The following is a 25198-nucleotide window of genomic DNA, read 5'->3' on the forward strand; positions in this document are numbered from 1 at the left end:
TAATGATACTTTCAAGTAATTAGCAGTACACCAATCAAACTTGGATGCCCAAGTTTCGTTCTCCTAGGTTGATGCATTCGTTTGCAGTAACAGTTTGAATTTCTAGGTTTCACTCTGTTTTCTCCTATATTGACAGATGCAGCTAGAACTCTAAATCAAACACGGTTTGTGCTAGCTTCTTGAAACTTGACACAATAGAGTAGTTCTATGTTCTACCTCTAAGGTTTGTTTCCTCTTGATGTAGCCTAAAGCAGGGACTGGCGAGTAACACTTATATTGAAAGGGGTTGCCAAACTTTCAAAAAACTAGAGTCTCCTGAAATCTCAACATATATTTTTTCATCCAATCTTCATGATACATTTAAGTAATGATCAGTACACCATTCCCACTTGGATGCCCAAGTTTTGTTCTTCTAGGTTGAAGCATTCGTTTGCAGGAACAGTTTGAATTTTTAGGTTTCACTCTATTTTCTCCTATATTGACAGATGCAGTTAGAACTTTAAATCAAACACGGTTTGTGCTAGCTACTTGAAACATGACACAATAAAGTAGTTCTAAGTTCTATCCCTAAGGTTTGTTTCCTCTTGATGTAGCCTTAAGCAGAGACGGGGAATAACACATTCAATGAAAGGCGTTGTTAGGCTGCCAAAAAACAACAGTCTCCTGAAATCTCATCATATATTTTTTCTTCCGACCTTCATGATACTTTCAAGTAATGAGCAGTGCAACAATCAAGCTTGGATGCCCAAGTTTCGTTCTCCTAGGTTGAAGCATTCGCTTGCAGGAACAGTTTGAATTTTTAGGTTTCACTCTGTTTTGTCCTATATTGACAGATGCAGTTCGAACTCTAAATCAAACACGGTTTGTGCTAGCTTCTTGAAACTTGACAAAATACTGTAGTTCTACGTTCTATCGCAAAGGTTTGTTTCCTCTTGATGTAGCCTAATGCAGGGACTGGCGAATAACACTTTAATTGAAAGGGGTTGCCAAACTTCCAAAAACTAGAGTCTTCTGAAATCTCAACATATATTTTTTAATCCAATCTTCATGATACTTTCAAGTAATGATCAGTACACCAATCCCACTTGGATGCTCAAGTTTCATTCTCCTACGTTGAAGCATTCGTTTGCAGGAACAGTTTGAATTTTTAGGTTTCACTCTGTTTTCTCCTATATTGACAAATGTAGTTCAAACTCTAAATCATACACGGTTTGGGCTAGCTTTATGAAACTTGACACAATAAAGTAGTTCTACATTCTATCCCTAAGGTTTTTTTTCCTCTTGGTGTAGCGTTCAGCACAGACTGGCGAATAACACTTTCAATGAAAGGCGTTGTTAGGCTGCCAAAAAACTAGAGTCTCCTGAAATCTCAACACATATTTTTTTTTCCGACCTAAATGATACTTTCAAGTAATGAGCAGTACACCAATCAAACTTGGATGCCCAAGTTTCGTTCTCCTAGGTTGATGCATTCGTTTGCAGTAACAGTTTGAATTTCTAGGTTTCCCTCTGTTTTCTCCTATATTGACAGATGCAGCTAGAACTCTAAATCAAACACGGTTTGTGCTAGCTTCTTGAAACTTGACACAATAAAGTAGTTCTACGTTCTATCTCTAAGGTTTGTTTCCTCTTGATGTAGCCTTAAGCAGAGACTGGCGAATAACACATTCAATGAAAGGCGTTGTTAGGCTGCCAAAAAACTACAGTCTCCTGAAAACTCATCATATATTTTTTCTTCCGACCTTCATGATACTTTCAAGTCATGAGCAGTGCAATAATCAAACTTGGATGCCCAAGTTTCGTTCTCCTAGGTTGAAGCATTCGTTGGCAGGAAGCGTTTGAATTTTTAGGTTTCACTCTGTTTTGTCCTATATTGACAGATGCAGTTCGAACTCTAAATCAAACAAGGTTTTTGCTAGCTTTTTGAAACTTGACAAAATACTGTAGTTCTACGTTCTATCTCTAAGGTTTGTTTCCTCTTGATGTAGCCTAATGCAGGGACTGGCGAATAACACTTTTATTGAAAGGGGTTGCCAAACTTCCAAAAACTAGAGTCTTCTGAAATCTCAACATATATTTTTTCATCCAATCTTCATGATACTTTCAATTAATGATCAGTACACCAATCCCACTTGGATGCTCAAGTTTCATTCTCCTACGTTGAAGCATTCATTCGCAGGAACAGTTTGAATTTTTAGGTTTCACTCTGTTTTCTCCTATATTGACAAATGTAGTCAAACTCTAAATCATACACGGTTTGGGCTAGCTTCTTGAAACTTGACACAATAAAGTAGTTCTACATTCTATCCCTAAGGATTGTTTCCTCTTTATGTAGCCTTCAGCACAGACTGGCGAATAACACTTTCATTGAAAGGCGTTGTTAGGCTGCCAAAAAACTAGAGTCTCCTGAAATCTCAAAACATATTTTTTGTCCGAACTTAATGATACTTTCAAGTAATGAGCAGTACACCAATCAAACTTGGATGCCCAAGTTTCGTTCTCCTAGGTTGATGCATTCGTTTGCAGTAACAGTTTGAATTTCTAGGTTTCACTCTGTTTTCTCCTATATTGACAGATGCAGCTAGAACTCTAAATCAAACACGGTTTGTGCTAGCTTCTTGAAACTTGACACAATAGAGTAGTTCTACGTTCTATCTCTAAGGTTTGTTTCCTCTTGATGTAGCCGAAAGCAGGGACTGGCGAGTAACACTTATATTGAAAGGGGTTGCCAAACTTTCAAAAAACTAGAGTCTCCTGAAATCTCAACATATATTTTTTCATCCAATCTTCATGATACATTTAAGTAATGATCAGTACACCATTCCCACTTGGATGCCCAAGTTTTGTTCTTCTAGCTTGAAGCATTCGTTTGCAGGAACAGTTTGAATTTTTAGGTTTCACTCTGTTTTCTCCTATATTGACAGATGCAGTTAGAACTTTAAATCAAACACGGTTTGTGCTAGCTACTTGAAACATGACACAATAAAGTAGTTCTACGTTCTATCCCTAAGGTTTGTTTCCTCTTGATGTAGCCTTAAGCAGAGACGGGGAATAACACATTCAATGAAAGGCGTTGTTAGGCTGCCAAAAAACTACAGTCTCCTGAAATCTCATCATATATTTTTTCTTCCGACCTTCATGATACTTTCAAGTAATGAGCAGTGCACCAATCAAACTTGGATGCCCAAGTTTCGTTCTCCTAGGTTGAAGCATTCGTTTGCAGGAAGCGTTTGAATTTTTAGGTTTCACTCTGTTTTTTCCTATATTGACAGATGCAGTTCGAACTCTAAATCAAACACGGTTTGTGCTAGCTTCTTGAAACATAACAAAATACTGTAGTTCTACGTTCTATCTCTAAGGTTTGTTTCCTCTTGATGTAGCCTAATGCAGGGATTGGCGGATAACACTTTTATTGAAAGGGGTTGCCAAACTTCCAAAAACTAGAGTCTTCTGAATTCTCAACATATATTTTTTAATCCAATCTTCATGATACTTTCAAGTAATGATAAGTACACCAATCCCACTTGGATGCTCAAGTTTCATTCTCCTACGTTGAAGCATTCGTTTGCAGGAACAGTTTGAATTTTTAGGTTTCACTCTGTTTTTTCCTATATTGACAAACGTAGTTCAAACTCTAAATCATACACGGTTTGGGCTAGCTTCTTGAAACTTGACACAATAAAGTAGTTCTACATTCTATCCCTAAGGATTGATTCCTCTTGATGTAGCCTTCAGCACAGACTGGCGAATAACACTTTCAATGAAAGGCGTTGTTAGGCTGCCAAAAATCTAGAGTCTCCTGAAATCTGAACAGATATTTTTTTTCCGACCTTAATGATACTTTCAAGTAATTAGCAGTTCACCAATCAAACTTGGATGCCCAAGTTTCCTTCTCCTAGGTTGATGCATTCGTTTGCAGGAACAGTTTGAATTTCTAGGTTTCACTCTGTTTTCTCCTATATTGACAGATGCAGCTAGAACTCTAAATCAAACACGGTTTGGGCTAGCTTCTTGAAACTTGACACAATAGAGTAGTTCTACGTTCTATCCCTAAGGATTGTTTCCTCTTGATGTAGCCTTCAGCACAGACTGGCGAATAACACTTTCAATGAAAGGCGTTGTTAGGCTGCCAAAAAACTAGAGTCTCCTGAAATCTCAACACATATTTTTTTTCCGACCTTAATGATACTTTCAAGTAATTTGCAGTACACCAATCAAACTTGGATGCCCAAGTTTCGTTCTCCTAGGTTGATGCATTCGTTTGCAGTAACAGTTTGAATTTCTAGGTTTCACTCTGTTTTCTCCTATATTGACAGATGCAGCTAGAACTCTAAATCAAACACGGTTTGTGCTAGCTTCTTGAAACTTGACACAATAGAGTAGTTCTATGTTCTACCTCTAAGGTTTGTTTCCTCTTGATGTAGCCTAAAGCAGGGACTGGCGAGTAACGCTTATATTGAAAGGGGTTGCCAAACTTTCAAAAAACTAGAGTCTCCTGAAATCTCAACATATATTTTTTAATCCAATCTTTATGATACATTTAAGTAATGATCAGTACACCATTCCCACTTGGATGCCCAAGTTTTGTTCTTCTAGGTTGAAGCATTCATTTGCAGGAACAGTTTGAATTTTTAGGTTTCACTCTGTTTTCTCCTATATTGACAGATGCAGTTAGAACTTTAAATCAAACACGGTTTGTGCTAGCTACTTGAAACATGACACAATAAAGTAGTTCTACGTTCTATCCCTAAGGTTTGTTTTCTCTTGATGTAGCCTTAAGCAGAGACGGGGAATAACACATTAAATGAAAGGCGTTGTTAGGCTGCCAAAAAACTACAGTCTCCTGAAATCTCATCATATATTTTTACTTCCGACCTTCATGATACTTTCAAGTAATGAGCAGTGCACCAATCAAACTTGGATGCCTAAGTTTCGTTCTCCTAGGTTGAAGCATTCGTTTGCAGGAAGCGTTTGAATTTTTAGGTTTCACTCTGTTTTGTCCTATATTGACAGATGCAGTTCGAACTCTAAATCAAACACGGTTTGTGCTAGCTTCTTGAAACTACAAAATACTGTAGTTCTACGTTGTATCTCTAAGGTTTGTTTCCTCTTGATGTAGCGTAATGCAGGGACTGGCGAATAACACTTTTATTGAAAGGGGTTGCCAAACTTCCAAAAACTAGAGTCTTCTGAAATCTCAACAAATATTTTTTCATCCAATCTTCATGATACTTTCAAGTAATGATCAGTACACCAATCCCACTTGGATGCTCAAGTTTCATTCTCCTACGTTGAAGCATTCGTTTGCAGGAACAGTTTGAATTTTTAGGTTTCACTCTGTTTTCTCCTATATTGACAAATGTAGTTCAAACTCTAAATCATACACGGTTTGGGCTAGCTTCTTGAAACTTGACACAATAAAATAGTACTACATTCTATCCCTAAGGTTTGTTTCCTCTTGATGTAGCCTTCAGCACAGACTGGCGAATAACACTTTCAATGAAAGGCGTTGTTAGGCTGCCAAAAAACTAGAGTCTCCTGAAATCTTAACACATATTTTTTTTCCGACCTTAATGATACTTTCAAGTAATGAGCAGTACACCAATCAAACTTGGATGCCCAAGTTTCGTTCTCCTAGGTTGATGCATTCGTTTGCAGTAACAGTTTGAATTTCTAGGTTTCACTCTGTTTTCTCCTATATTGACAGATGCAGCTAGAACTCTAAATCAAACACGGTTTGGGCTAGCTTCTTGAAACTTGACACAATAAAGTAGTTCTACGTTCTATCTCTAAGGTTTGTTTCCTCTTGATGTAGCCTAAAGCAGGGACTGGCGAATAACACTTATATTGAAAGGGGTTGCACAACTTTCAAAAAACTAGAGTCTCCTGAAATCTCAACATATATTTTTTCATCCAATCTTCATGATACATTCAAGTAATGATCAGTACACCATTCCCACTGGATGCCCAAGTTTTGTTCTTCTAGGTTGAACCATTCGTTTGCAGGAACAGTTTGAATTTTTAGGTTTCACTCTGTTTTCTCCTATATTGACAGATGCAGTTAGAACTTTAAATCAAACACGGTTTGTGCTAGCTACTTGAAACATGACACAATAAAGTAGTTCTACGTTCTATCCCTAAGGTTTGTTTCCTCTTGATGTAGCCTTAAGTAGAGACTGGCGAATAACACATTCAATGAAAGGCGTTGTTAGGCTGCCAAAAAACTACAGTCTCCTGAAATCTCATCACATATTTTTTCTTCCGACCTTCATGATACTTTCAAGTAATGAGCAGTGCACCAATCAAACTTGGATGCCCTAGTTTCGTTCTCCTAGGTTGAAGCATTCGTTTGCAGGAAGCGTTTGAATTTTTAGGTTTCACTCTGTTTTGTCCTATATTGACAGATGCAGTTCGAACTCTAAATCAAACACGGTTTGTGCTAGCTTCTTGAAACTTGACAAAATACTGTAGTTCTAGGTTCTATCTCTAATTTTTGTTTCCTCTTGATGTAGCCTAATGCAGGGATTGGCGGATAACACTTTTATTGAAAGGGGTTGCCAAACTTCCAAAAACTAGAGTCTTCTGAAATCTCAACATATATTTTTTCATCCAATCTTCATGATACTTTCAAGTAATGATCAGTACACCAATCCCACTTGGATGCTCAAGTTTCATTCTCCTACGTTGAAGCATTCGTTTGCAGGAACAGTTTGAATTTTTAGGTTTCACTCTGTTTTCTCCTATATTGACAAATGTAGTTCAAACTGTAAATCATACACGGTTTGGGCTAGCTTCTTGAAACTTGACACAATAAAGCAGTTCTACATTCTATCCCTAAGGTTTGTTTCCTCTTGATGTAGCCTTCAGCACAGACTGGCGAATAACACTTTCAATGAAAGGCGTTGTTAGGCTGCAAAAAAACAAGAGTCTTCTGAAATCTCAACACATATTTTTTTTCCAACCTTAATGATACTTTCAAGTAATGACCAGTACACCAATCAAACTTGGATGCCCAAGTTTTGTTCTCCAAGTTGATGCATTCTTTTGCAGTAACAGTTTGAATTTCTAGGTTTCACTCTGTTTTCTCCTATATTGACAGATGCAGCTAGAACTCTAAATCAAACACGGTTTGTGCTAGCTTCTTGAAACTTGACAAAATAAAGTAGTTCTACGTTCTATCTCTAAGGTTTGTTTCCTCTTGATGTAGTTAAAGCAGGGACTGGCGAGTAACACTTATATTGAAAGGGGTTGCCCAACTTTCAAAAAAATAGAGTCTCCTGAAATCTCAACATATATTTTTTCATCCAATCTTCATGATACATTCAAGTAATGATCAGTAAACCATTCCCACTTGGATGCCCAAGATTTGTTCTTCTAGGTTGAAGCATTCGTTTGCAGTAACAGTTTGAATTTTTAGGTTTCACTCATTTTGTCCTATATTGACAGATGCAGTTCTAACTCTAAATCAAACACGGTTTGTGCTAGCTTCTTGAAACTACAAAATACTGTAGTTCTACGTTCTATCTCTAAGGTTTGTTTCCTCTTGATGTAGCCTAATGTAGGGACTGGCGAATAACACTTTTATTGAAAGGGGTTGCCAAACTTCCAAAAACTAGAGTCTTCTGAAATCTCAACATATATTTTTTCATCCAATCTTCATGATACTTTCAAGGAATGATCAGTACACCAATCCCACTTGGATGCTCAAGTTTCATTCTCCTACATTGAAGCATTCGTTTGCAGGAACAGTTTGAATTTTTAGGTTTCACTCTGTTTTCTCCTATATTGACAAATGCAGTTCAAACTCTAAATCATACATGGTTTGGGCTACCTTCTTGAAACTTGACACAATAAAGTAGTTCTACATTCTATCCCTAAGGTTTGCTTCCTCTTGATGTAGCCTTCAGCACAGGCTGGCGAATAACACTTTCAATGAAAGGCGTTGTTAGGCTGCCAAAAAACTAGAGTCTCCTGAAATCTCAAAACATATTTTTTTTCCGACCTTAATGATACTTTCAAGTAATGAGCAGTACACCAATCAAACTTGGATGCCCAAGTTTCGTTCTCCTAGGTTGATGCATTCGTTTGCAGTAACAGTTTGAATTTCTAGGTCTCACTCTGTTTTCTCCTATATTGACAGATGCAGCTAGAACTCTAAATCAAACACGGTTTGCGCTAGCTTCTTGAAACTTGACATAATAAAATAGTTCTACGTTCTATCTCTTAGGTTTGTTTCCTCTTGATGTAGCCTAAAGCAGGGACTGGCGAATAACACTTATATAGAAAAGGGTTGCCAAACTTTCAAAAAACTAGGGTCTTCTGAAATCTCAACATATATTTTTTCATCCAATCTTCATGATACATTCAAGTAATGATCAGTACACCATTCCCACTTGGATGCCCAAGTTTTGTTCTTCTAGGTTGAAGCATTCGTTTGCAGGAAAAGTTTGAATATTTAGGTTTCACTCTGTTTTCTCCTATATTGACAGATGCAGTTAGAACTTTAAATCAAACACGGTTTGTGCTAGCTACTTGAAACATGACACAATAAAGTAGTTCTACGTTCTATCCCTAAGGTTTGTTTCCTCTTGATGTAGCCTTAAGCAGAGATTGGCGAATAACACATTCAATGAAAGGCGTTGTTAGGCTGCCAAAAAACTACAGTCTCCTGAAATCTCATCATATATTTTTTCTTCCGACCTTCATGATACTTTCAAGTAATGAGCAGTGCACCAATCAAACTTGGATGCCCAAGTTTCGTTCTCCTAGGTTGAAGCATCGTTTGAAGTAACAGTTTGAATTTTTAGGTTTCACTCTGTTTTGTCCTATATTGACAGATGCAGTTCGAACTCTAAATCAAACACGGTTTGTGCTAGCTTCTTTAAACTACAAAATACTGTAGTTCTACGTTCTATCTCTAAGGTTTGTTTCCTCTTGATGTAGCCTAATGCAGGGACTGGTGAATAACACTTTTATTGAAAGGGGTTGCCAAACTTCCAAAAACTAGAGTCTTCTGAAATCTCAACATATATTTTTTCATCCAATCTTCATGATACTTTCAAGAAATGATCAGTACACCAATCCCACTTGGATGCTCAAGTTTCATTCTCCTACGTTGAAGCATTCGTTTGCAGGAACAGTTTGAATTTTTAGGTTTCACTCTGTTTTCTCCTATATTGACAAATGTAGTTCAAACTCTAAATCATACACGGTTTGGGCTAGCTTCTTGAAACTTGACACAATAAAGTAGTTCTACATTCTATCCCTAAGGTTTGTTTCCTCTTGATGTAGCCTTCAGCACAGACTGGCGAATAACACTTTCAATGAAAGGCGTTGTTAGGCTGCCAAAAAACTAGAGTCTCCTGAAATCTCAACACATATTTTTTTTCCGACCTTAATGATACTTTCAAGTAATGAGCAGTACACCAATCAAACTTGGATGCCCAAGTTTTGTTCTCCTAGGTTGATGCATTCGTTTGCAGTAACAGTTTGAATTTCTAGGTTTCACTCTGTTTTCTCCTATATTGACAGATGCAGCTAGAACTCTAAATCAAACACGGTTTGTGCTAGCTTCTTGAAACTTGACACAATAAAGTAGTTCTACGTTCTATCTCTAAGGTTTGTTTCCTCTTGATGTAGCCTAATGCATGGAATGGCGAATAACACTTATATTGCAAGGGGTTGCCAAACTTTCAAAAAACTAGAGTCTCCTGAAATCTCAACATATATTTTTTCATCCAATCTTTATGATACATTCAAGTAATGATCAGTACACCATTCCCACTTGGATGCCCAAGTTTTGTTCTTCTAGGTTGAAGCATTCGTTTGCAGGAACAGTTTGAATTTTTAGGTTTCACTCTGTTTTCTCCTATATAGACAGATGAGGTTAGAACTTTAAATCAAACACGGTTTGTGCTAGCTACATGAAACATGACACAATAATGTAGTTCTACGTTCTATCCCTAAGGTTTGTTTCCTCTTGATGTAGCCTTAAGCAGAGACTGGCGAATAACACATTCAATGAAAGGCGTTGTTAGGCTGCCAAAAAACTACAGTCTCCTGAAATCTCATCATATATTTTTTCTTCCGAACTTCATGATACTTTCAAGTAATGAGCAGTGCACCAATCAAACTTGGATGCCCAAGTTTCGTTCTCCTAGGTTGAAGCATCGTTTGCAGTAACAGTTTGAATTTTTAGGTTTCCCTCTGTTTTGTCCTATATTGACAGATGCAGTTCGAACTCTAAATCAAACACGGTTTGTGCTAGCTTCTTGAAACTACAAAATACTGTAGTTCTATGTTCTATCTCTAAGGTTTGTTTCCTCTTGATGTATCCTAATGCAGGGACTGGCTAATAACACTTTTATTGAAAGGGGTTGCCAAAATTCCAAAAACTAGAGTCTTCTGAAATCCCAACATATATTTTTTCATCCAATCTTCATGATACTTTCAAGTAATGATCAGTACACCAATCCCACTTGGACGCTCAAGTTTCATTCTCCTACGTTGAAGCATTCGTTTGCAGGAACAGTTTGAATTTTTAGGTTTCACTCTATTTTCTCCTATAATGACAAATGTAGTTCAAACTCTAAATCATACACGGTTTGGGCTAGCTTCTTGAAACTTGACACAATAAAGTAGTTCTACATTCTATCCCTAAGGTTTGTTTCCTCTTGATGTAGCCTTCAGCACAGACTGGCGAATAACACTTTCAATGAAAGTCGTTGTTAGGCTGTCAAAAAACTAGTCTCCTGAAATCTCAACACATATTTTTTTTCCGACCTTAATGATACTTTCAAGTAATGAGCAGTACACCAATCAACCTTGGATGCCCATGATTCGTTCTCCTAGGTTGATGCATTCGTTTGCAGTAACAGTTTGAATTTCTAGGTTTCACTCTGTTTTCTCCTATATTGACAGATGCAGCTAGAACTCTACATCAAACACGGTTTGTGCTAGCTTCTTGAAACTTGACACAATAAAGTAGTTCTACGTTCTATCTCTAAGGTTTGTTTCCTCTTGATGTAGCCTAAAGCAGGGACTGGCGAATAACACGTATATTGAAAGGGGTTGCCCAACTTTCAAAAAACTAGAGTCTCCTGAAATCTCAACATATATTTTTTCATCCAATCTTCATGATACATTCAAGTAATGATCAGTACACCATTCCCACTTGGATGCCCAAGTTTTGTTCTTCTAGGTTGAAGCATTCGTTTGCAGGAACAGTTTGAATTTTTAGGTTTCACTCTGTTTTCTCCTATAATGACAAATGTAGTTCAAACTCTAAATCATACACGGTTTGGGCTAGCTTCTTGAAACTGGACACAATAAAGTAGTTCTACATTCTATCCCTAAGGTTTGTTTCCTCTTGATGTAGCCTTCAGCACAGACTGGCGAATAACACTTTCAATGAAAGGCGTTGTTAGGCTGCCAAAAAATTAGAGTCTCCTGAAATCTCAACACATATTTTTTTTCCGACCTTAATGATACTTTCAAGTAATGAGCAGTACACCAATCAAACTTGGATGCCCATGATTCGTTCTCCTAGGTTGATGCATTCGTTTGCAGTAACAGTTTGAATTTCTAGGTTTCACTCTGTTTTCTCCTATATTGACAGATGCAGCTAGAACTCTAAATCAAACACGGTTTGTGCTAGCTTCTTGAAACTTGACACAATAAAGTAGTTCTACGTTGTATCTCTAAGGTTTGTTTCCTCTTGATGTAGCCTAAAGCAGGGACTGGCGAATAACATTTATATTGAAAGGGGTTGCCCAACTTTCAAAAAACTAGAGTCTCCTGAAATCTCAAAATATATTTTTTCATCCAATCTTCATGATACATTCAAGTAATGATCAGTACACCATTCCCACTTGGATGCCCAAGTTTTGTTCTTCTAGGTTGAAGCATTCGTTTGCAGGAACAGTTTGAATTTTTAGGTTTCACTCTCTTTTCTCCTATATTGACAGATGCAGTTAGAACTTTAAATCAAACACGGTTTGTGCTAGCTACTTGAAACATGACACAATAAAGTAGTTCTACTTTCTATCCCTAAGGTTTGTTTCCTCTTGATGTAGCCTTAAGCACAGACTGGCGAATAACACATTCAATGAAAGGCGTTGTTAGGCTGCCAAAAAACTACAGTCTCCTGAAATTTCATCATATATTTTTTCTTCCGACCTTCATGATACTTTCACGTAATGATCAGTACACCAATCCCACTTGGATGCTCAAGTTTCATTCTCCTACGTTGAAGCATTCGTTTGCAGGAACAGTTTGAATTTTTAGGTTTCACTCTGTTTTCTCCTATATTGACAAATGTATTTCAAACTCTAAATCATACACGGTTTGGGCTACCTTCTTGAAACATGACACAATAAAGTAGTTCTACATTCTATCCCTAAGGTTTGTTTCCTCTTGATGTAGCCTTCAGCACAGACTGGCGAATAACACTTTCAATGAAAGGCGTTGTTAGGCTGCCAAAAAACTAGAGTCTCCTGAAATCTCAACACATATTTTTTTTTCGACCTTAATGATACTTTCAAGTAATGAGCAGTACACCAATCAAACTTGGATGCCCAAGTTTCGTTCTCTTAGATTGATGCATTCGTTTGCAGTAACAGTTTGAATTTCTAGGTCTCACTCTGTTTTCTCCTATATTGACAGATGCAGCTAGAACTCTAAATCAAACACGTTTTGCGCTAGCTTCTTGAAACTTGACATAATAAAGTAGTTCTACGTTCTATCTCTAAGGTTTGTTTCCTCTTGATGTAGCCTAAAGCAGGGACTGGCGAATAACACTTATATAGAAAAGGGTTGCCAAACTTTCAAAAAACTAGAGTCTCCTGAAATCTCAACATATATTTTTTCATCCAATCTTCATGATACATTCAAGTAGTGATCAGTACACCATTCCCACTTGGATGCCCAAGTTTTGTTCTTCTAGGTTGAAGCATTCGTTTGCAGGAACAGTTTGAATTTTTAGGTTTCACTCTGTTTTCTCCTATATTGACAGATGCAGTTAGAACTTTAAATCAAACACGGTTTGTGCTAGATACTTGAAACATGACACAATAAAGTAGTTCTACGTTTTATCCCTAAGGTTTGTTTCCTCTTGATGTAGCCTTAAGCAGAGACTGGCGAATAACACATTCAATGAAAGGCGTTGTTAGGCTGCCAAAAAACTACAGTCTCCTGAAATCTCATCATATATTTTTTCTTCGGACCTTCATGATACTTTCAAGTAATGAGCAGTGCACCAATCAAACTTGGATGCCCAAGTTTCGTTCTCCTAGGTTGAAGCATTCGTTTGCAGTAACAGTTTGAATTTTTAGGTTTCACTCTGTTTTGTCCTATATTGACAGATGCAGTTCTAACTCTAAATCAAACACGGTTTGTGCTAGCTTCTTGAAACTACAAAATACTGTAGTTCTACGTTCTATCTCTAAGGTTTGTTTCCTCTTGATGTAGCCTAATGTAGGGACTGGCGAATAACACTTTTATTGAAAGGGGTTGCCAAACTTCCAAAAACTAGAGTCTTCTGAAATCTCAACATATATTTTTTCATCCAATCTTCATGATACTTTCAAGGAATGATCAGTACACCAATCCCACTTGGATGCTCAAGTTTCATTCTCCTACATTGAAGCATTCGTTTGCAGGAACAGTTTGAATTTTTAGGTTTCACTCTGTTTTCTCCTATATTGACAAATGTAGTTCAAACTCTAAATCATACATGGTTTGGGCTACCTTCTTGAAACTTGACACAATAAAGTAGTTCTACATTCTAACCCTAAGGTTTGCTTCCTCTTGATGTAGCCTTCAGCACAGGCTGGCGAATAACACTTTCAATGAAAGGCGTTGTTAGGCTGCCAAAAAACTAGAGTCTCCTGAAATCTCAACACATATTTTTTTTCCGACCTTAATGATACTTTCAAGTAATGAGCAGTACACCAATCAAACTTGGATGCCCAAGTTTCGTTCTCCTAGGTTGATGCATTCGTTTGCAGTAACAGTTTGAATTTCTAGGTCTCACTCTGTTTTCTCCTATATTGACAGATGCAGCTAGAACTCTAAATCAAACACGGTTTGCGCTAGCTTCTTGAAACTTGACATAATAAAATAGTTCTACGTTCTATCTCTTAGGTTTGTTTCCTCTTGATGTAGCCTAAAGCAGGGACTGGCGAATAACACTTATATAGAAAAGGGTTGCCAAACTTTCAAAAAACTAGAGTCTCCTGAAATCTCAACATATATTTTTTCATCCAATCTTCATGATACATTCAAGTATTGATCAGTACACCATTCCCACTTGGATGCCCAAGTTTTGTTCTTCTAGGATGAAGCATTCGTTTGCAGGAAAAGTTTGAATATTTAGGTTTCACTCTGTTTTCTCCTATATTGACAGATGCAGTTAGAACTTTAAATCAAACACGGTTTGTGCTAGCTACTTGAAACATGACACAATAAAGTAGTTCTACGTTCTATCCCTAAGGTTTGTTTCCTCTTGATGTAGCCTTCAGCAGAGATTGGCGAATAACACATTCAATGAAAGGCGTTGTTAGGCTGCCAAAAAACTACAGTCTCCTGAAATCTCATCATATATTTTTTCTTCCGACCTTCATGATACTTTCAAGTAATGAGCAGTGCACCAATCAAACTTGGATGCCCAAGTTTCGTTCTCCTAGGTTGAAGCATCGTTTGAAGTAACAGTTTGAATTTTTAGGTTTCACTCTGTTTTGTCCTATATTGACAGATGCAGTTCGAACTCTAAATCAAACACGGTTTGTGCTAGCTTCTTTAAACTACAAAATACTGTAGTTCTACGTTCTATCTCTAAGGTTTGTTTCCTCTTGATGTAGCCTAATGCAGGGACTGGTGAATAACACTTTTATTGAAAGGGGTTGCCAAACTTCCAAAAACTAGAGTCTTCTGAAATCTCAACATATGTTTTTTCATCCAATCTTCATGATACTTTCAAGAAATGATCAGTACACCAATCCCACTTGGATGCTCAAGTTTCATTCTCCTACGTTGAAGCATTCGTTTGCAGGAACAGTTTGAATTTTTAGGTTTCACTCTGTTTTCTCCTATATTGACAAATGTAGTTCAAACTCTAAATCATACACGGTTTGGGCTAGCTTCTTGAAACTTGACACAATAAAGTAGTTCTACATTCTATCCCTAAGGTTTGTTTCCTCTTGATGTAGCCTTCAGCACAGACTGGCGAATAACACTTTCAATGAAAGGCGTTGTTAGGCTGCCAAAAAACTAGAGTCTCCTGAAATCTCAACACATATTTTTTTTCCGACCTTAATGATACTTTCAAGTAATGAGCAGTACACCAATCAAACTTGGATGCCCAAGTTTTGTTCTCCTAGGTTGATGCATTCGTTTGCAGTAACAGTTTGAATTTCTAGGTTTCACTCTGTTTTCTCCTATATTGACAGATGCAGCTAGAACTCTAAATCAAACACGGTTTGTGCTAGCTTCTTGAAACTTGACACAATAAAGTAGTTCTACGTTCTATCTCTAAGGTTTGTTTCCTCTTGATGTAGCCTAATGCATGGACTGGCGAATAACACTTATATTGCAAGGGGTTGCCAAACTTTCAAAAAACTAGAGTCTCCTGAAATCTCAACATATATTTTTTCATCCAATCTTTATGATACATTCAAGTAATGATCAGTACATCATTCCCACTTGGATGCCCAAGTTTTGTTCTTCTAGGTTGAAGCATTCGTTTGCAGGAACAGTTTGAATTTTTAGGTTTCACTCTGTTTTCTCCTATATAGACAGATGAGGTTAGAACTTTAAATCAAACACGGTTTGTGCTAGCTACATGAAACATGACACAATAATGTAGTTCTACGTTCTATCACTAAGGTTTGTATCCTCTTGATGTAGCCTTAAGCAGAGACTGGCGAATAACACATTCAATGAAAGGCGTTGTTAGCCTGCCAAAAAACTAGAGTCTCCTGAAATCTCAACACATATTTTTTTCCGACCTTAATGATACTTTCAAGTAATGAGCAGTGCACCAATCAAACTTGGATGCCCAAGTTTCGTTCTCCTAGGTTGAAGCATCGTTTGCAGTAACAGTTTGAATTTTTAGGTTTCACTCTGTTTTGTCCTATATTGACAGATGCAGTTCAAACTCTAAATCAAACACGGTTTGTGCTAGCTCCTTGAAACTACAAAATACTATAGTTCTACATTCTATCTCTAAGGTTTGTTTCCTCTTGATGTAGGCTAATGCAAGGTCTGGCGAATAAAACTTTTATAGAAAGGGGTTGCCAAACTTCCAAAAACTAGAGTCTTCTCAAATCTCAAAATATATTTTTTCATCCAATCTTCATGATACTTTCAAGTAATAATCAGTACACCAATCCCACGTGGATGCTCAAGTTTCATTCTTCTACGTTGAAGCATTCGTTTGCAGGAACAGTTTGAATTTTTAGGTTTCACTCTGTTTTCTCCTATATTGACAAATGTAGTTCAAACTCTAAATCATACACGGTTTGGGCTACCTTCCTGAAACTTGACACAATAAAGTAGTTCTACATTCTATCCCTAAGGTTTGTTTCCTCTTGATGTAGCCTTCAGCACAGACTGGCGAATAACACTTTCAATGAAAGGCATTGTTAGGCTGCCAAAAAACTAGAGTCTCCTGAAATCTCAACACATATTTTTTTTCCGACCTTAATGATACTTTCAAGTAATGAGCAGTACACCAATCAAACTTGGATGCCCAAGTTTCGTTCTCCTAGGTTGATGCATTCGTTTGCAGTAACAGTTTGAATTTCTAGGTTTCACTCTGTTTTCTCCTATATTGACAGATGCAGCTAGAACTCTAAATCAAACACGGTTTGTGCTAGCTTTTTGAAACTTGACACAATAAAGTAGTTCTACGTTCTATCTCTAAGGTTTGTTTTCTCTTGATGTAGCCTAATGCAGGGACTGGCGAATAACACTTATATAGAAAGGGGTTGACAAACTTTCAAAAAACTAGAGTCTCCTGAAATCTCAACATATATTTTTTCATCCAATCTTCATGATACATTTAAGTAATGATCAGTACACCATTCCCACTTGGATGCCCAAGTTTTGTTCTTCTAGGTTGAAGCATTCGTTTGCAGGAAGAGTTTGAATTTTTAGGTTTCACTCTGTTTTCTCCTATATTGACAGATGCAGTTAGAACTTTAAATCAAACACGGTTTGTGCTAGCTTCTTGAAACATGACACAATAAAGTAGTTCTACGTTCTATCCCTAAAGTTTGTTTCCTCTTGATGTAGCCTTAAGCAGAGACTGGCGAATAACACATTCATTGAAAGGCGTTGTTAGGCTGGAAAAAAACTACAGTCTCCTGAAATCTCATCATATATTTTTTCTTCCGACCTTCATGATACTTTCAATTAATGAGCAGTGCACCAATCAAACTTGGATGCCCAAGTTTCGTTCTCCTAGGTTGAAGCATTCGTTTGCAGGAATAGTTTGAATTTTTAGGTTTCACTCTGTTTTGTCCTATATTGACAGATGCAGTTCGAACTCTAAATCAAACACGGTTTGTGCTAGCTTCTTGAAACTTGACAAAATACTGTAGTTCTACGTTCTATCTCTAAGGTTTGTTTCCTCTTGATGAAGCCTAATGCAGGGACTGGCGAATAAAACTTTTATTGAAAGGGGTTGCCAAACTTCCAAAAACCAGAGTCTTCTGAAATCTCAAATATATTTTTTCATCCAATCTTCATGATACTTTCAAGTAATGATCAGTACACCCATCCCACTTGGATGCTCAAGTTTCATTCTCCTACGTTGAAGCATTCGTTTGCAGGAACAGTTTGAATTTTTAGGTTTCACTGTTTTCTCCTATATTGACAAATGTAGTTCAAACTCTAAATCATACACGCTTTGGGCTAGCTTCTTGAAACTTGACACAATAAAGTAGTTCTACATTCTATCCCTAAGGTTTGTTTACTCTAGATGTAGCCTTCAGCACAGACTGGCGAATAACACTTTCAATGAAAGGCGTTGTTAGCCTGCCAAAAAACTAGAGTCTCCTGAAATCTCAACACATATTTTTTTTTCCCACCTTAATGATACTTTCAAGTAATGAGCAGTGCACCAATCAAACTTGGATGCCCAACTTTCGTTCTCCTAGGTTGAAGCATTCGTTTGCAGGAACAGTTTGAATTTTTAGGTTTCACTCTGTTTTGTCCTATATTGACAGATGCAGTTCGAACTCTAAATCAAACACGGTTTGTGCTAGCTTCTTGAAACTTGACAAAATACTGTAGTTCTACGTTCTATCTCTAAGGTTTGTTTCCTCTTGATGAAGCCTAATGCAGGGACTGGCGAATAACACTTTTATTGAAAGGGGTTGCCAAACTTCCAAAAACCAGAGTCTTCTGAAATCTCAAATATATTTTTTCATCCAATCTTCATGATACTTTCAAGTAATGATCAGTACACCCATCCCACTTGGATGCTCAAGTTTCATTCTCCTACGTTGAAGCATTCGTTTGCAGGAACAGTTTGAATTTTTAGGTTTCACTGTTTTCTCCTATATTGACAAATGTAGTTCAAACTCTAAATCATACACGGTTTGGGCTAGCTTCTTGAAACTTGACACAATAAATAGTTCTACATTCTATCCCTAAGGTTTGTTTCCTCTAGATGTAGCCTTCAGCACAGACTGGCGAATAACACTTTCAATGAAAGGCGTTGTTAGGCTGCCAAAAAACTAGAGTCTCCTGAAATCTCAACACATATTTTTTTTCCGACCTTAATGATACTTTCAAGTAATGAGCAGTACACCAATCAAACTTGGATGCCCAAGTTTCGTTCTCCTAGGTTGATGCATTCGTTTGCAGTAACAGTTTGAATTTCTAGGTTTCACTCTGTTTTCTCCTATATTGACAGATGCAGCTAGAACTCTAAATCAAACACGGTTTGTGCTAGCTTCTTGAAACTTGACACAATAAAGTAGTTCTACGTTCTATCTCTAAGGTTTGTTTTCTCTTGATGTAGCCTAATGCAGGGACTGGCGAATAACACTTATATAGAAAGGGGTTGACAAACTTTCAAAAAACTAGAGTCTCCTGAAATCTCAACATATATTTTTTCATCCAATCTTCATGATACATTCAAGTAATGATCAGTACACCATTCCCACTTGCATGCCCAAGTTTTGTTCTTCTAGGTTGAAGCATTCGTTTGCAGGAAAAGTTTGAATTTTTAGGTTTCACTCTGTTTTATCCTATATTGACAGATGCAGTTAGAACTTTAAATCAAACACGGTTTGTGCTAGCTACTTGAAACATGACACAATAAAGTAGTTCTACGTTGTATCCCTAAGGTTTGTTTCCTCTTGATGTAGCCTTAAGCAGAGACTGGCGAACAACACATTCAATGAAAGGCGTTGTTAGGCTGGAAAAAAACTACAGTCTCCTGAAATCTCATCATATATTTTTTCTTCCGACCTTCATGATACTTTCAAGTAATGAGCAGTGCACCAATCAAACTTGGATGCCCAAGTTTCGTTCTCCTAGGTTGAAGCATTCGTTTGCAGGAACAGTTTGAATTTTAAGTTTCACTCTGTTTTGTCCTATATTGACAGATGCAGTTCGAACTCTAAATCAAACACGGTTTGTGCTAGCTTCTTGAAACTTGACATAATACTGTAGTTCTACGTTCTATCTCTAAGGTTTGTTTCCTCTTGATGTAGCCAAATGCAGGGACTGGCGAATAACACTTTTATTGAAAGGGGTTGCCAAACTTCCAAAAACTAGAGTCTCCTGAAATCTCAACATATATTTTTTCATCCAATCTTCATGATACTTTCAAGTAATGATCAGTACACCAATCCCACTTGGATGCTCAAGATTCATTCTCTTACGTTGAAGCATTCGTTTGCATCAACAGTTTGAATTTTTAGGTTTCACTCTGTTTTCTCCTATATTGACAAATGTAGTTCAAACTCTAAATCATACACGGTTTGGGCTAGCTTCTTGCAACTTGACACAATAAAGTAGTTCTACATTCTGTTTCTAAGGTTTGTTTCCTCTAGATGTAGCCTTCAGCACAGACTGGCGAATAACACTTTCAATGAAAGGCGTTGTTAGGCTGCCAAAAAACTAGAGTCTCCTGAAATCTCAACACATATTTTTTTTTGCGACCTTAATGATACTTTCATGTAATGAGCAGTACACCAATCAAACTTGGATGCCCAATTTTCGTTCTCCTAGGTTGATGCATTCGTTTGCAGTAACAGTTTGAATTTCTAGGTTTCACTCTGTTTTCTCCTATATTGACAGATGCAGCTAGAACTCTAAATCAAACACGGTTTGTGCTAGCTTCTTGAAACTTGACACAATAAAGTAGTTCTACGTTCTTTCTCTAAGCTTTGTTTCCTCTTGATGTAGCCTAATGCAGGGACTGGCGAATAACACTTATATAGAAAGGGGTTGCCAAACTTTCAAAAAACTAGAGTCTCCTGAAATCTCAACATATATTTTTTCATCCAATCTTCATGATACATTCAAGTAATGATCAGTACACCATTCCCACTTGGATGCCCAAGTTTTGTTCTTCTAGGTTGAAGCATTCGTTTGCAGGAACAGTTTGAATTTTTAGGTTTCACTCTGTTTTCTCCTATATTGACAGATGCAGTTAGAACTTTAAATCAAACATGGTTTGTGCTAGCTACTTGAAACATGACACAATAAAGTAGTTCTACGTTCTATCCCTAAGGTTTGTTTCCTCTTGATGTAGCCTTAAGCAGAGACTGGCGAATAACACATTCATTGAAAGGCGTTGTTAGGCTGGAAAAAAACTACAGTCTCCTGAAATCTCATCATATATTTTTTCTTCCGACCTTCATGATACTTTCAAGTAATCAGCAGTGCACCAATCAAACTTGGATGCCCAAGTTTCGTTCTCCTAGGTTGAAGCATTCGTTTGCAGGAACAGTTTGAATTTTTAGGTTTCACTCTGTTTTGTCCTATATTGACAGATGCAGTTCGAACTCTAAATCAAACACGGTTTGTGCTAGCTTCTTGAAACTTGACAAAATACTGTAGTTCTACGTTCTATCTCTAAGGTTGCTTCCTCTTGATGTAGCCTAATGCAGGGACTGGCGAATAACACTTTTATTGAAAGGGGTTGCCAAACTTCCAAAAACTAGAGTCTTCTGAAATCTCAACATATATTTTTTCATCCAATCTTCATGATACTTTCAAGTAATGATCAGTACACCAATCCCACTTGGACGCTCAAGTTTCATTCTCCTACGTTGAAGCATTCGTTTGCAGGAACAGTTTGAATTTTTAGGTTTCACTCTATTTTCTCCTATAATGACAAATGTAGTTCAAACTCTAAATCATACACGGTTTGGGCTAGCTTCTTGAAACTTGACACAATAAAGTAGTTCTACATTCTATCCCTAAGGTTTGTTTCCTCTTGATGTAGCCTTAAGCACAGACTGGCGAATAACACTTTCAATGAAAGTCGTTGTTAGGCTGTCAAAAAACTAGTCTCCTGAAATCTCAACACATATTTTTTTTCCGACCTTAATGATACTTTCAAGTAATGAGCAGTACACCAATCAACCTTGGATGCCCATGATTCGTTCTCCTAGGTTGATGCATTCGTTTGCAGTAACAGTTTGAATTACTAGGTTTCACTCTGTTTTCTCCTATATTGACAGATGCAGCTAGAACTCTAAATCAAACACGGTTTGTGCTAGCTTCTTGAAACTTGACACAATAAAGTAGTTCTACGTTCTATCTCTAAGGTTTGTTTCCTCTTGATGTAGCCTAAAGCAGGGACTGGCGAATAACACTTATATTGAAAGGGGTTGCCCAACTTTCAAAAAACTAGAGTCTCCTGAAATCTCAACATATATTTTTTCATCCAATCTTCATGATACATTCAAGTAATGATCAGTACACCATTCCCACTTGGATGCCCAAGTTTTTTTCTTCTAGGTTGAAGCATTCGTTTGCAGGAACAGTTTGAATTTTTAGGTTTCACTCTGTTTTCTCCTATAATGACAAATGTAGTTCAAACTCTAAATCATACACGGTTTGGGCTAGCTTCTTGAAACTGGACACAATAAAGTAGTTCTACATTCTATCCCTAAGGTTTGTTTCCTCTTGATGTAGCCTTCAGCACAGACTGGCGAATAACACTTTCAATGAAAGGCGTTGTTAGGCTGCCAAAAAATTAGAGTCTCCTGAAATCTCAACACATATTTTTTTTCCGACCTTAATGATACTTTCAAGTAATGAGCAGTACACCAATCAAACTTGGATGCCCATGATTCGTTCTCCTAGGTTGATGCATTCGTTTTCAGTAACAGTTTGAATTTCTAGGTTTCACTCTGTTTTCTCCTATATTGACAGATGCAGTTAGAACTTTAAATCAAACACGGTTTGTGCTAGATACTTGAAACATGACACAATAAAGTAGTTCTACGTTTTATCCCTAAGGTTTGTTTCCTCTTGATGTAGCCTTAAGCAGAGACTGGCGAATAACACATTCAATGAAAGGCGTTGTTAGGCTGCCAAAAAACTACAGTCTCCTGAAATCTCGTCATATATTTTTTCTTCGGACCTTCATGATACTTTCAAGTAATGAGCAGTGCACCAATCAAACTTGGATGCCCAAGTTTCGTTCTCCTAGGTTGAAGCATTCGTTTGCAGTAACAGTTTGAATTTTTAGGTTTCACTCTGTTTTGTCCTATATTGACAGATGCAGTTCTAACTCTAAATCAAACACGGTTTGTGCTAGCTTCTTGAAACTACAAAATACTGTAGTTCTACGTTCTATCTCTAAGGTTTGTTTCCTCTTGATGTAGCCTAATGTAGGGACTGGCGAATAACACTTTTATTGAAAGGGGTTGCCAAACTTCCAAAAACTAGAGTCTTCTGAAATCTCAACATATATTTTTTCATCCAATCTTCATGATACTTTCAAGGAATGATCAGTACACCAATCCCACTTGGATGCTCAAGTTTCATTCTCCTACATTGAAGCATTCGTTTGCAGGAACAGTTTGAATTTTTAGGTTTCACTCTGTTTTCTCCTATATTGACAAATGTAGTTCAAACTCTAAATCATACATGGTTTGGGCTACCTTCTTGAAACTTGACACAATAAAGTAGTTCTACATTCTATCCCTAAGGTTTGCTTCCTCTTGATGTAGCCTTCAGCACAGGCTGGCGAATAACACTTTCAATGAAAGGCGTTGTTAGGCTGCCAAAAAACTAGAGTCTCCTGAAATCTCAACACATATTTTTTTTCCGACCTTAATGATACTTTCAAGTAATGAGCAGTACACCAATCAAACTTGGATGCCCAAGTTTCGTTCTCCTAGGTTGATGCATTCGTTTGCAGTAACAGTTTGAATTTCTAGGTCTCACTCTGTTTTCTCCTATATTGACAGATGCAGCTAGAACTCTAAATCAAACACGGTTTGCGCTAGCTTCTTGAAACTTGACATAATAAAATAGTTCTACGTTCTATCTCTTAGGTTTGTTTCCTCTTGATGTAGCCTAAAGCAGGGACTGGCGAATAACACTTATATAGAAAAGGGTTGCCAAACTTTCAAAAAACTAGAGTCTCCTGAAATCTCAACATATATTTTTTCATCCAATCTTCATGATACATTCAAGTAATGATCAGTACACCATTCCCACTTGGATGCCCAAGTTTTGTTCTTCTAGGTTGAAGCATTCGTTTGCAGGAAAAGTTTGAATATTTAGGTTTCACTCTGTTTTCTCCTATATTGACAGATGCAGTTAGAACTTTAAATCAAACACGGTTTGTGCTAGCTACTTGAAACATGACACAATAAAGTAGTTCTACGTTCTATCCCTAAGCTTTGTTTCCTCTTGATGTAGCCTTAAGCAGAGATTGGCGAATAACACATTCAATGAAAGGCGTTGTTAGGCTGCCAAAAAACTACAGTCTCCTGAAATCTCATCATATATTTTTTCTTCCGACCTTCATGATACTTTCAAGTAATGAGCAGTGCACCAATCAAACTTGGATGCCCAAGTTTCGTTCTCCTAGGTTGAAGCATCGTTTGAAGTAACAGTTTGAATTTTTAGGTTTCACTCTGTTTTGTCCTATATTGACAGATGCAGTTCGAACTCTAAATCAAACACGGTTTGTGCTAGCTTCTTTAAACTACAAAATACTGTAGTTCTATGTTCTATCTCTAAGGTTTGTTTCCTCTTGATGTAGCCTAATGCAGGGACTGGTGAATAACACTTTTATTGAAAGGGGTTGCCAAACTTCCAAAAACTAGAGTCTTCTGAAATCTCAACATATATTTTTTCATCCAATCTTCATGATACTTTCAAGAAAGGATCAGTACACCAATCCCACTTGGATGCTCAAGTTTCATTCTCCTACGTTGAAGCATTCGTTTGCAGGAACAGTTTGAATTTTTAGGTTTCACTCTGTTTTCTCCTATATTGACAAATGTAGTTCAAACTCTAAATCATACACGGTTTGGGCTAGCTTCTTGAAACTTGACACAATAAAGTAGTTCTACATTCTATCCCTAAGGTTTGTTTCCTCTTGATGTAGCCTTCAGCACAGACTGGCGAATAACACTTTCAATGAAAGGCGTTGTTAGGCTGCCAAAAAACTAGAGTCTCCTGAAATCTCAACACATATTTTTTTTCCGACCTTAATGATACTTTCAAGTAATGAGCAGTACACCAATCAAACTTGGATGCCCAAGTTTTGTTCTCCTAGGTTGATGCATTCGTTTGCAGTAACAGTTTGAATTTCTAGGTTTCACTCTGTTTTCTCCTATATTGACAGATGCAGCTAGAACTCTAAATCAAACACGGTTTGTGCTAGCTTCTTGAAACTTGACACAATAAAGTAGTTCTACGTTCTATCTCTAAGGTTTGTTTCCTCTTGATGTAGCCTAATGCATGGACTGGCGAATAACACTTATATTGCAAGGGGTTGCCAAACTTTCAAAAAACTAGAGTCTCCTGAAATCTCAACATATATTTTTTCATCCAATCTTTATGATACATTCAAGTAATGATCAGTACACCATTCCCACTTGGATGCCCAAGTTTTGTTCTTCTAGGTTGAAGCATTCGTTTGCAGGAACAGTTTGAATTTTTAGGTTTCACTCTGTTTTCTCCTATATAGACAGATGAGGTTAGAACT

Source organism: Callospermophilus lateralis, chromosome 1 (genome assembly GCF_048772815.1).
Source record: "Callospermophilus lateralis isolate mCalLat2 chromosome 1, mCalLat2.hap1, whole genome shotgun sequence".
Lineage (NCBI taxonomy): Eukaryota > Metazoa > Chordata > Mammalia > Rodentia > Sciuridae > Callospermophilus > Callospermophilus lateralis.